We start from the raw sequence: 9,681 nt of genomic DNA on the forward strand, positions 1-9,681 counted from the left end.
AATGGGGTGATGAAGAATCACTGAAATAAAAACAAAAATGGAGGATCCAGGGGCAGTTAGGTGGAGCAGTGGATAAAACACCAGCCCTGGATTCAGGAGGACCTGAGTTCAAATCCGACCTCAGACACTTGACACTTACTAGCTGTGTGACCCTGAGACAGTCACTTAACCCTCATTGCCCAGCAAAAAAAAAAAAAATTTAAATGGAGGATCCTATGTGTGAAGAAATAAATGCATACACAAAGATTTGAGGGCCAATGAATATTTGACCTTTTCTAGATCTTGACATGGATGGGGAAGGCAGGAATGGGGCTATATGGGACCATCAGGAGTGAAAGATAGTACAGAAAGGGAAGTGCTGCATTTATAACATATTGAATTGCTTGAGGGGTGGGGAGGGAGGGAGGAAGAGAATTTGGAACACAAAATTTTTAAAAATCAATGTGAAAATTTGTTTTTTACATGTAACTTGGGAGAAATTCTAAATAAATAACTAAAATTTTTAAAAAATAAAATAAAAAATAAGAAAGACAAGTGCTGAAGACAAACTCCTTTTGTTTTGTTTTGCTTTTCTTTCTGGAGGGAGGTTTTGACTCCATTAGCTAAGTTGTCAAGGCTTTGAACCATTGAGCAGTCTAGAGGATTCTGAAGGTAAGTGGACCTCCCTGGGTACAGTCTTACCCCAGAGAAACATTGACTCCGTTGTCAGACTTAGTAGCCAGGTTTCAGCATCGACTTGAATTTTCTAAATAAATGCACACCAGAAGAGGAAATAATGGTAGGAAGGGAGAGCAGATTCTTATAGCTTCCCAATTATCCAAATATTATGTGAAGAGAGCTAAAAAAAAAATCCCAAAAACAGAAATGACACTTTCTCTTTTGAAAGTTTTGCTGATAGGATTTTATAGTTTATCTTTTTTATATTTTATATCCATATTTTTATAGTTTATGTCTTTTACATCTTAATGTCTATCTTAATTTCTGAATATATCTCTCTTTGCCCTATCCAAACCAAATCAAGTGATCCCTTGTACCAAAGATTTTTTTTAAAAAACAGTTGAACAAAATTAACCAATACACCAACTGAGTCTGACAATGTGGGCAAAGTTCCACATCAGTAGTCTCCAGCTTTGCAAGGAAGGAGGTGATTTTTCTCATCTCTTTTCCAGAGCCAAATCCAGTCATTATCATTACACAATTTGCTTTATACTTTGCAGTCATTGTTTATACTTTGTTCCCAGTTCTGATTTATTCACTCTGAATCAGTTCATGGGTCTTCCCATGCTTCTCTGAATTTACCATGTATCACAATTAATTTAGCCATTCTCCAAACAATTTTCCCCATCTCTTAAATGTCCCCTCTTCTTGTCTTTCACACAGACCAGCTCAGAGACTTGTCACTGAGTTATCTGGGTACTAAGTAAAGCACATTGAGCTAAGAATAAAATCCTTACAGAATGCAAATACTTTCCACTACCCCTCCTCTTTTATGTGATTGTTTTGGGTGATGTTTTCATAGCTTTGCAAGAGCTGAATTTCTGCAGTTTCTTATACAGTATTTATATATCTTTTTCTGCAAATATTTATACATCTTAAAGCTGGAAAGATACCTCAAGAAGACTTCTCATCTAACTCCCTGACATTAAGCAGCATAATATAATGGAAAAAGCACAAGGTCAGTTGGTACACCTGCTTCTAATCCTGGCTCTTCTGTCTATTGGTTCTGCAATTTAGAGAAAGTCTCTTCTTCTCCCAATGCTTCAGTTTCTTCATCTGTGATCAGGCTAACAAACTGGGCTAGCTGGTCTCTCCCTTCCAGCTCTAAAAATGTGTGTTCTAAAATGCCCTCTGGTCCTCCATTTCTACAGTCAGGTTAGGTGTTATTATGCTCATATTTCAGTTTAAAGTCCAGGCGACTTGTCAGAAGTGACATGACTAATTGTTGTTGTTCAACCTTCATTCTTGAAAGAGGAATAATGATATCACAAGGGTGATGTCTTGACTTGCTCATGAATTGTATTTAAATGAGACAGAGCTGCACAAGTCATCAGTCACTCGCTCCTCCAGAGTTATCAGAGTCCAGTGGCAGGACAAAAATCAAGATGACTGGCTAATGATGGCCCAGGGATATGACTAGTTAGTGAAGGCAGGAAGGTCTAGAACCCAGTCACCTGTGGCTCAAAGTGTACTTTACACTATCCCATACTACATTTCATAAACACTGGGCTCATTGAAAGTCTCAGTCTTTTATTTCTCCTCTTACTGCATCAATCTATGTTGGCTTGAGGAACAGATTTCTTCATGTCTCCCAAGAAGAGACCTGACCTCCAAGATGTAAATGGCCACAGCCAAAAATGACAGTGTCATCATGGCCTGTTTTAGGAGGATTGATGGGGAAGGGAGGACAAGAAAAACTCCCTGTTTTTAACCTGTGGCACAAGGCCCCAAATATCAAGAATACAATATAAGCGCTTTAGAGCAAGAACTGTCTTTTTATCTTGAGTTCTCAGCATAGTCACTAGAAGATAATGGGTACTTGGTGTTTGATAAATGAAATGAATGAATGAATAGTACTCAAGACCCTCTTATACCTTAGAGAGTATTCTTTCCTCTCCCTTACTCCCAACTATAGCACTTACCAGTGTCCTCTCAAACACTATTTGTGAAGTAAGAATCATCATGCACTAGGGAGAAAAGTATCAGACTTTGAGGCAGAAGACCTGAGTCCAAGTTCTAACCCTAATACTAATTTACTATGTCACTGTGGCCCAATCACTAATCTCACTGAATCTTAGTTTCCTCATCTGCAAAATGGGGATAATAATACTTGTACCATTCTCTCAGGAAATGAGGAAAGGACATTGCATTATTTATATAAAGAAATGAGCTTCTATTATTTGTTATTTCTCTGCTAAAGTCTTACTCCAATGCTTCATCAAGGCCTGGAAATGAATATGAGTTTTCAAGATGCTATACCAACAGAACTCAAGTTCTGTCTGGTTAAGTGTGGTACTGTGGAAGGGAAAGCACCAACTTTGCAGCAAAAGAATCTGGGTTCAAATGCTGTCTCTGATGCTTACTGCCTGTGTAACCTTGGGCAAGTCACTTAATCTCCAAGGGTTTCATTTTCCTTATTTGAAAAATGAGAAGATTTGACTAGATGGCCTCTTTCAACTGTAGACCTGCAGTTCTAAATCTATTATGAAATTGGAAATATATTTGATTTCTAAATATCCCATTTTAGGAAAGCCATTGATAAAATGAAGAATGTCAAGAGGAAGGTGACCAGGGTGGCAAAAGTCAGCTGACATAATGAGGGATGGGGCAACTATGTCATGTAGAAGATAGATCACTGATCCGGGAGTCAGGGGGACCTGAGTTCAAACCTGGTATCATACACTTGACACTTGAGAGAGAGAGAGAGAAAGGAAAGGAGGGAGGAAGGGAGGAAGGGAGGAAGGAAGGAAGGAAGGAAGGAAGGAAGGAAGGAAGGAAGGAAGGAAGGAAGGAAGGAAGGAAGGAAGGAAGGAAGGAAGGAAGGAAGGAAGGAAGGAAGGAAGGAAGGAAGGAAGGAAGGAAGAGAAATAATGAGGGATGTTTAACCTAAAAAAGAAAAGACTTATATGGGGGCAATGATAGCTCTTACCAAATATCCAAAGGTCTGTTATATGGAAGAGGAGTTAGACTCAGTTTGCTTAATTCCAGAAAGCAGAACTAAGAATATTATTTGGGAGTTGCAGAAAGGCAGATTTATCCTGGATAGAAGGAAAATGCCTGGGCTATGATAGAAAGTAGTTCTCCCTCCCCAAAAAGTCTTCTATCAAAGACTAGATGACCACTTGATAAGGATATTGGGGAGAGGATTCTCATTCAAGTAAGACTTTAATTAGATTACCAGGGAGGTACCTTCCAACTCTGAAATTCTACATTTCTAAGTAGTGGTCCAGCAAAAGATTGTATGTCTGTCATGCAAGTATCTGCCAAGCAATGTATGGAGAGCCTCATCATCCAACCTTTGACTACCAGGTAATAAAATTTGTTATCACTGCAACACACTCAACTGTCTAAAAAGGAGTGCAAAATTGAGGATCTCTGTCCATGGAGGAAGCATCTACTTCAATGAAAGTAAAGATATTTTAAAGTTCTGAAATATTACTCTGGTAGTCCTCTGATATCTCCCTCCCAACTTAATTCAATTTAACAAGCATTTATTAAGAATCTATAACACTTACTAGCTGTGTGACCCTGGGCAAGTCACTTAACCCCAATTGCCTCACTAAAAAAAAAAAAAGAAAAAAAGAATCTATATTGTGCTTTTTAAAAAAGGAATTTTTCTAGGCACTGAGAATACAAAGTTTCCCCAGTAAACTCTCATGGAGTTCACCAACAAAGTCCAGGCACAAGAGATAGAGAAATTCCATTTAAAATAACTAAAAAGACAATGTGAAATACTTGGTGCTTTACCTGCCAAGACAAACCCAAGAACTATATGAACACAACTACAAAATACTTCACAAAAATAAAGTCAAATCTAAACAATTGGAAAAATATCAATTGCTTATTGGTAGGCTAAGCCAACATATTAAAAATGACAATTCTACCTAAATTAATTTCTTTATAGGATGCCATACCAATAAAACTACTAAAAATATTTTGTAAGACTAGAAAAAATAACTTTTAAATTCATCTGGAATAGCAAAAGGTCAACAATATCAAGGGAATTACTGGGAAAAATGCAAAGGAAGATGGTCTATCCATACCAGATCTGGAACTATATAAAGCAGCAATCATCAAAACTATCTGGTATTGACTAAGACAGAGTGGTGGATCAGTGGAATAGGTACATAAGACACAGTGGTAAATAACCATATTTATTTAATGTTTGATAAACCCAAAGATCCACACTTCTGGGATAAGAATTTGCTATTATCAAAAACTTTTCATAAAACTGGAAAATAGTTTGGCAGAAACTAGGAATAGACTATATTTTACACTGTATATAAAGAGAAGGTCAAAATGAGTACATGATTCATACATAAAGAGTGATACCATAGGGGCAGCTAGATGGCGCAGTGGTTAAAGCACCGGCCCTGGATTCAGGAGTACCTGAGTTCAAATCCGGCCTCAGACACTTGACACTTACTAGCTGTGTGACCCTGGGCAAGTCACTTAATCCCCATTGCCTTCCAAAAAAAAAAAAAAAAAAAAGAGTGATACCATAAACAAATTAGAAGAGCAAGGAATAGTTTACCCATCAGATCTATGGAGAAAGAAAGAATTTATGAGTAAACAAGAGATAGAGAGCACTAGGAGAAGTAAAATGGATAATTTTGATTATATTAATTTTTTTTAAGTTTTGAACAAACAAAACCAATGCAACCAAGATAAAAAGGAAAGCAGAAAACTGGGGGGAATTTTTAAAGCAAGTACCTCTGATAAAGGTTTCATTTCTCAAATATATAAAGAACTGAGTCAAAATTATAAAAATATAATTCATTCCTCAATTGGTAAATGGTCAAAGGATATAAACAAGCAGTTTTCAGATTAAATCAAAGCTATCTATAATCATATTAAAATGCTCTAAAACACTATTGATTAGAGAAATGCAAATTAAATCAACTCTGAGATTCTACCTCACACCTATCAGATTGACTAATATGATAGAAAAGGAAAATGATAAATGTTGGAGGAGATGTGGGAAAATTGGAACACTAATGTACCTTTGGTGCAGTTGTGAACTGAATCCAAACATTCTGGAGAGCAATTTGGAACTATGCCTATAAAACTGTAGGCTATAAAACTGTGTATACTCTTTTTTCCAGCAACACCTCTACTAGGTCTATATCCCAAAGTGATTTTTAAAGGGGGGAAACTATTTGTACAAATATATATATACACATACATACATATATATATATATGTATAGTAGTTCTTTTGTGGTGGCAAAGAATTGGAAATTGAGGGGATGTCCATCAATTGGTAATAAAATACAATTATGCTATAAGAAATGACAAGCAGGATGATTTCAGAAAAGTCTAGAAAGACCTACATGAACTGATGCTGAGTGGAGTGAGCAGAGCCAGGAGAACATTGTACATGGTAACAGCAATATTGTATGATGACCAACTGTGAATGACTTAGCTATTTTCATGAATACAATGAAAGACAATTCCAAAAAACTCATGAGGAAAAATGCTATCCACCTCCAGAAAAAGAACTGATAGAGTCTGAAAACAAAGCAAATCATATTATTTTTTGCTTTCTTTAATTTTTTTTGGTTTAAGTTTTCTTCCACAAAGTGAGTAATATGGAAATGTTTTACATGATTATACATGTAATAACCTATATCAGATTGCTTACCATCTCAGGAAGAGGGGAGGGAAGGAGGGAAAAAATTTTGAACTCAAATGTTTAAAAAATGAATGTTAAAAGTTGTTTTTACACACAATTAGGAAAAAATAAAATTTTATTTAAAAAAAAAGATTTCCGAGCAAGAAAGTGACACATTGACCATTTAGTTAATCAGAATCTGAAAAAAACTCATTTCCCCTTTTCTTTTATCCCCCATTCTACCATGACATATACACATAAGTGTGATACAGAAAACTGTGTCACAGTTCAGAGCTGGAAAGAAGAATACTATGTTGAACAAGACCAGAAACAGATGCCAAGATACCAGGTCATTTATCTGTTGACATTAGAACAGTCTCTGGCCAAATTCTTGCTTTTCCCATAAACGCTATCCTAGAGCTACCTGGATCCTGAGACAAAGAAAGATATAATCACCTTTCAATTATCCACTCAAATGAAAGAGAAATAATAGGTTCCATTTCTATAGTACTTTGAGATTTACAAAGCACTGTCCTCATTACAATCCTGTGAGTTAAGTAGCATACATATCATTATCCCCTTTTACATATAAGGAAACAGAAGCTCAGAGAGGTTTTTAAGTGACTTGACCAACATCATACAGCTAATAACTATAGGTTGTCCCAAATGTCTTTGTGCAGTTTGAAGCTATTAAAGCTTAAAATTGTATTGGAGCCAGGATTTTCCCAGGTCTCCTGATGCTAAGTCTAGTGCTCTTACGATTATGCAATGCTGTCATCTTTGAAGTTTCCAAGAAGGTTCTATAAATAATCTTAAACATTTTATTATCTGCTAAGAACCTACAGAATATATGGTTCACCACAAAACTCCAATCTCCCTCTCCACCCCCAAATGAGCTTAATTTAGTATTCTCCAAGCATCTTACATAAGCTGATGAAGGATGGTAGACAGGTGTATGAATAATTCCAAAGAGTAATTTGTCCATAAAATACCTTAGGGAAAGAAAAAAGGAGGATAGATTTACTACAAATGATCTTCCGAACAGATAACTGGCATGCAAAGAAATTAGGTTGATTCATTTTTTAGCTAAGCTTGTGTCCTTGTCAAGATAGCTATAAAAATAAACCAATTAGGGGCAGCTAGGTGGCGCAGTGGATAAAGCACTGGTCCTGGATTCAGGAGTACCTGAGTTCAAATCCGGCCTCAGACACTTGACACTTACTAGCTGTGTGACCCTGGGCAAGTCACTTAACCCCCATTGCCCACCAAAAACAAAACAAAAAATAAATAAATAAACTAATTGAACCTAGAGATACCCTCCTACTCCAAATATGAAACCAAACCAATCTCCAACCAATGAATAGGCAATGATAGAATATTAGAGCTAGAAAGAAACTTATAACAGATTTATACAGATGGAAGGAATAGAGTACTAAAACATATAACATAAAACATTTGACCCAAGAGAAGACTAAGAACCTGTAATGATTAGAATGATGCCACCTACTGGAGACTTACTATAGGAAAGTTCTGCCATGAAAGGAAGGTCTCTGAGGGCAGGACCATGCATCTTTTCTTTAGCGTCAGGAAGTGACGTTTGCTGGTGGGAGGAGGAAGGGGGAGCCGGGTGCTCTGTCTCGCTCTCTTTCCTGGGGACTCTGGCAGAGAGGGGAGCTAGAAATGTGCTCTCCCTTTAATAGATACATGAATGTAGGCCTTTCTCTCTCTCTATTTACCAAATTCTTATTCTCCTTAATAAATGCTTAAAAGCCTAACTCTTGCTAAAGCTTATAATTTATTGGTGACCACTCATTAGATATTTTAGACAGACTAGCTAGAATTTTAGCCTTAACAGACCTAAAATGTTTGAACTGAAAAGGAACGAATGTAGACATGATGATTTACTTATAAAACCCCAGAGAATTAACAAAATGAGTCTATCAATAACTCCATTAAAACAGCAGGATAGGGGGCAGCTAGGTGGCACAGTGGATAAAACACCAGCCCTGGATTCAGGAGGACCTGAGTTCAAATCCGACCTCGGACACTTAACACTTACTAGCTGTGTGACCCTGGGCAAGTCACTTAACCCCCATTGCCCCGCAAAAAAAACAAAAACAAAAACAAAAACAGCAGTATACAAATAAATCAGTTAGTCACTGAGGAAATCAGCTTTTTTTATTTGAGACTGGGTTTCCCTATTTCACCCAAGCTGGAAATAGAACAACCATTAATGGGACCAACCACAGTGCTAATTGGTGTGGAAGCTTTATTTCTCCTCTGGGTTTATTCTCCCTTTCTTAGGTAGCTTGACAGCCCTTCTCCTCCTTGGGGCTTAGCATACTGGCCCCTAATTTAGTGTGTACATCCATTAGCTTTAGCCTTTCTGCAGGACAAAATTCCTGAACTCAAGTGATCCACCAGTCTCAGTCTCCCCAAGAGCCGGGATTACAGATGTGTACCATCATGCTCAATAAACATTTTAAAAGTGCTTACCATGTGTCAAACACTTAGCTAAACTCTAGGGATACAAAGAGAAAGACAAAAGAGTCCCTACTCTCAAGGAGGTAACATTCTAATGAAGGAGACATGTCAATAACTAGGTATTTGCAAGATGGAAGATAGTCTCAGAGGGGAAGGCATTAACATTGAGAGAGACAGGTAAAACCTTCCTGCAAAAGGCAAGTATTTGAGCTAGGTCATGAAAGAAGCCAAGAGGGAAAGAAAAATAATAGTCATTAGCATTTCTGTACAGTTGTTCGGTGGTTTTCCAGTTGTATCCAACTCTTCATGATCCCATTTAGGATATTCTTGGCAAAGATGCTGAAGTGGTTTACCATTTTCTTCTCCAGTTCTTTTTACAAATGAAGAAAGTGAGGCAAACAGGGTTAAGTGACTTGCCCAGGGTCACACAGCTCTTAAATGTCTGAGGTCAGATTTGAACTCAGGAAAACTCACATTCCTGACTCTAGGCCAAACATTCTATCCACTGCACCACCTAGTTGTCATCTTCTATATAGCTACAGATACAAAAAGCAAGAAATTATATGAGAAATTCCATTAAAATAAATTATAAAATGCAAAAATATCTGAGGGTTAATTTATAAAAAAAAAACTACCAATCTATGTAAATACTGCTATAATATTGACAAAGATAAAAAGATTTAAATAACTGGATAGACAGAACCCATGGTTGGACTATGTCAATATAACAAAACTAACCCTAGAAAAATTAATATATAGACTTTGTGCTATACCCAACTACCAAAGGATATTTTATAGAACTTAATAAACTTAATAAAATTTAATATAACTTAATAAAAACAATAACAAATTCATTTGGATGATCTA

This window comes from Dromiciops gliroides, chromosome 2 (genome assembly GCF_019393635.1).
Source record: "Dromiciops gliroides isolate mDroGli1 chromosome 2, mDroGli1.pri, whole genome shotgun sequence".
Taxonomy (NCBI): domain Eukaryota; kingdom Metazoa; phylum Chordata; class Mammalia; order Microbiotheria; family Microbiotheriidae; genus Dromiciops; species Dromiciops gliroides.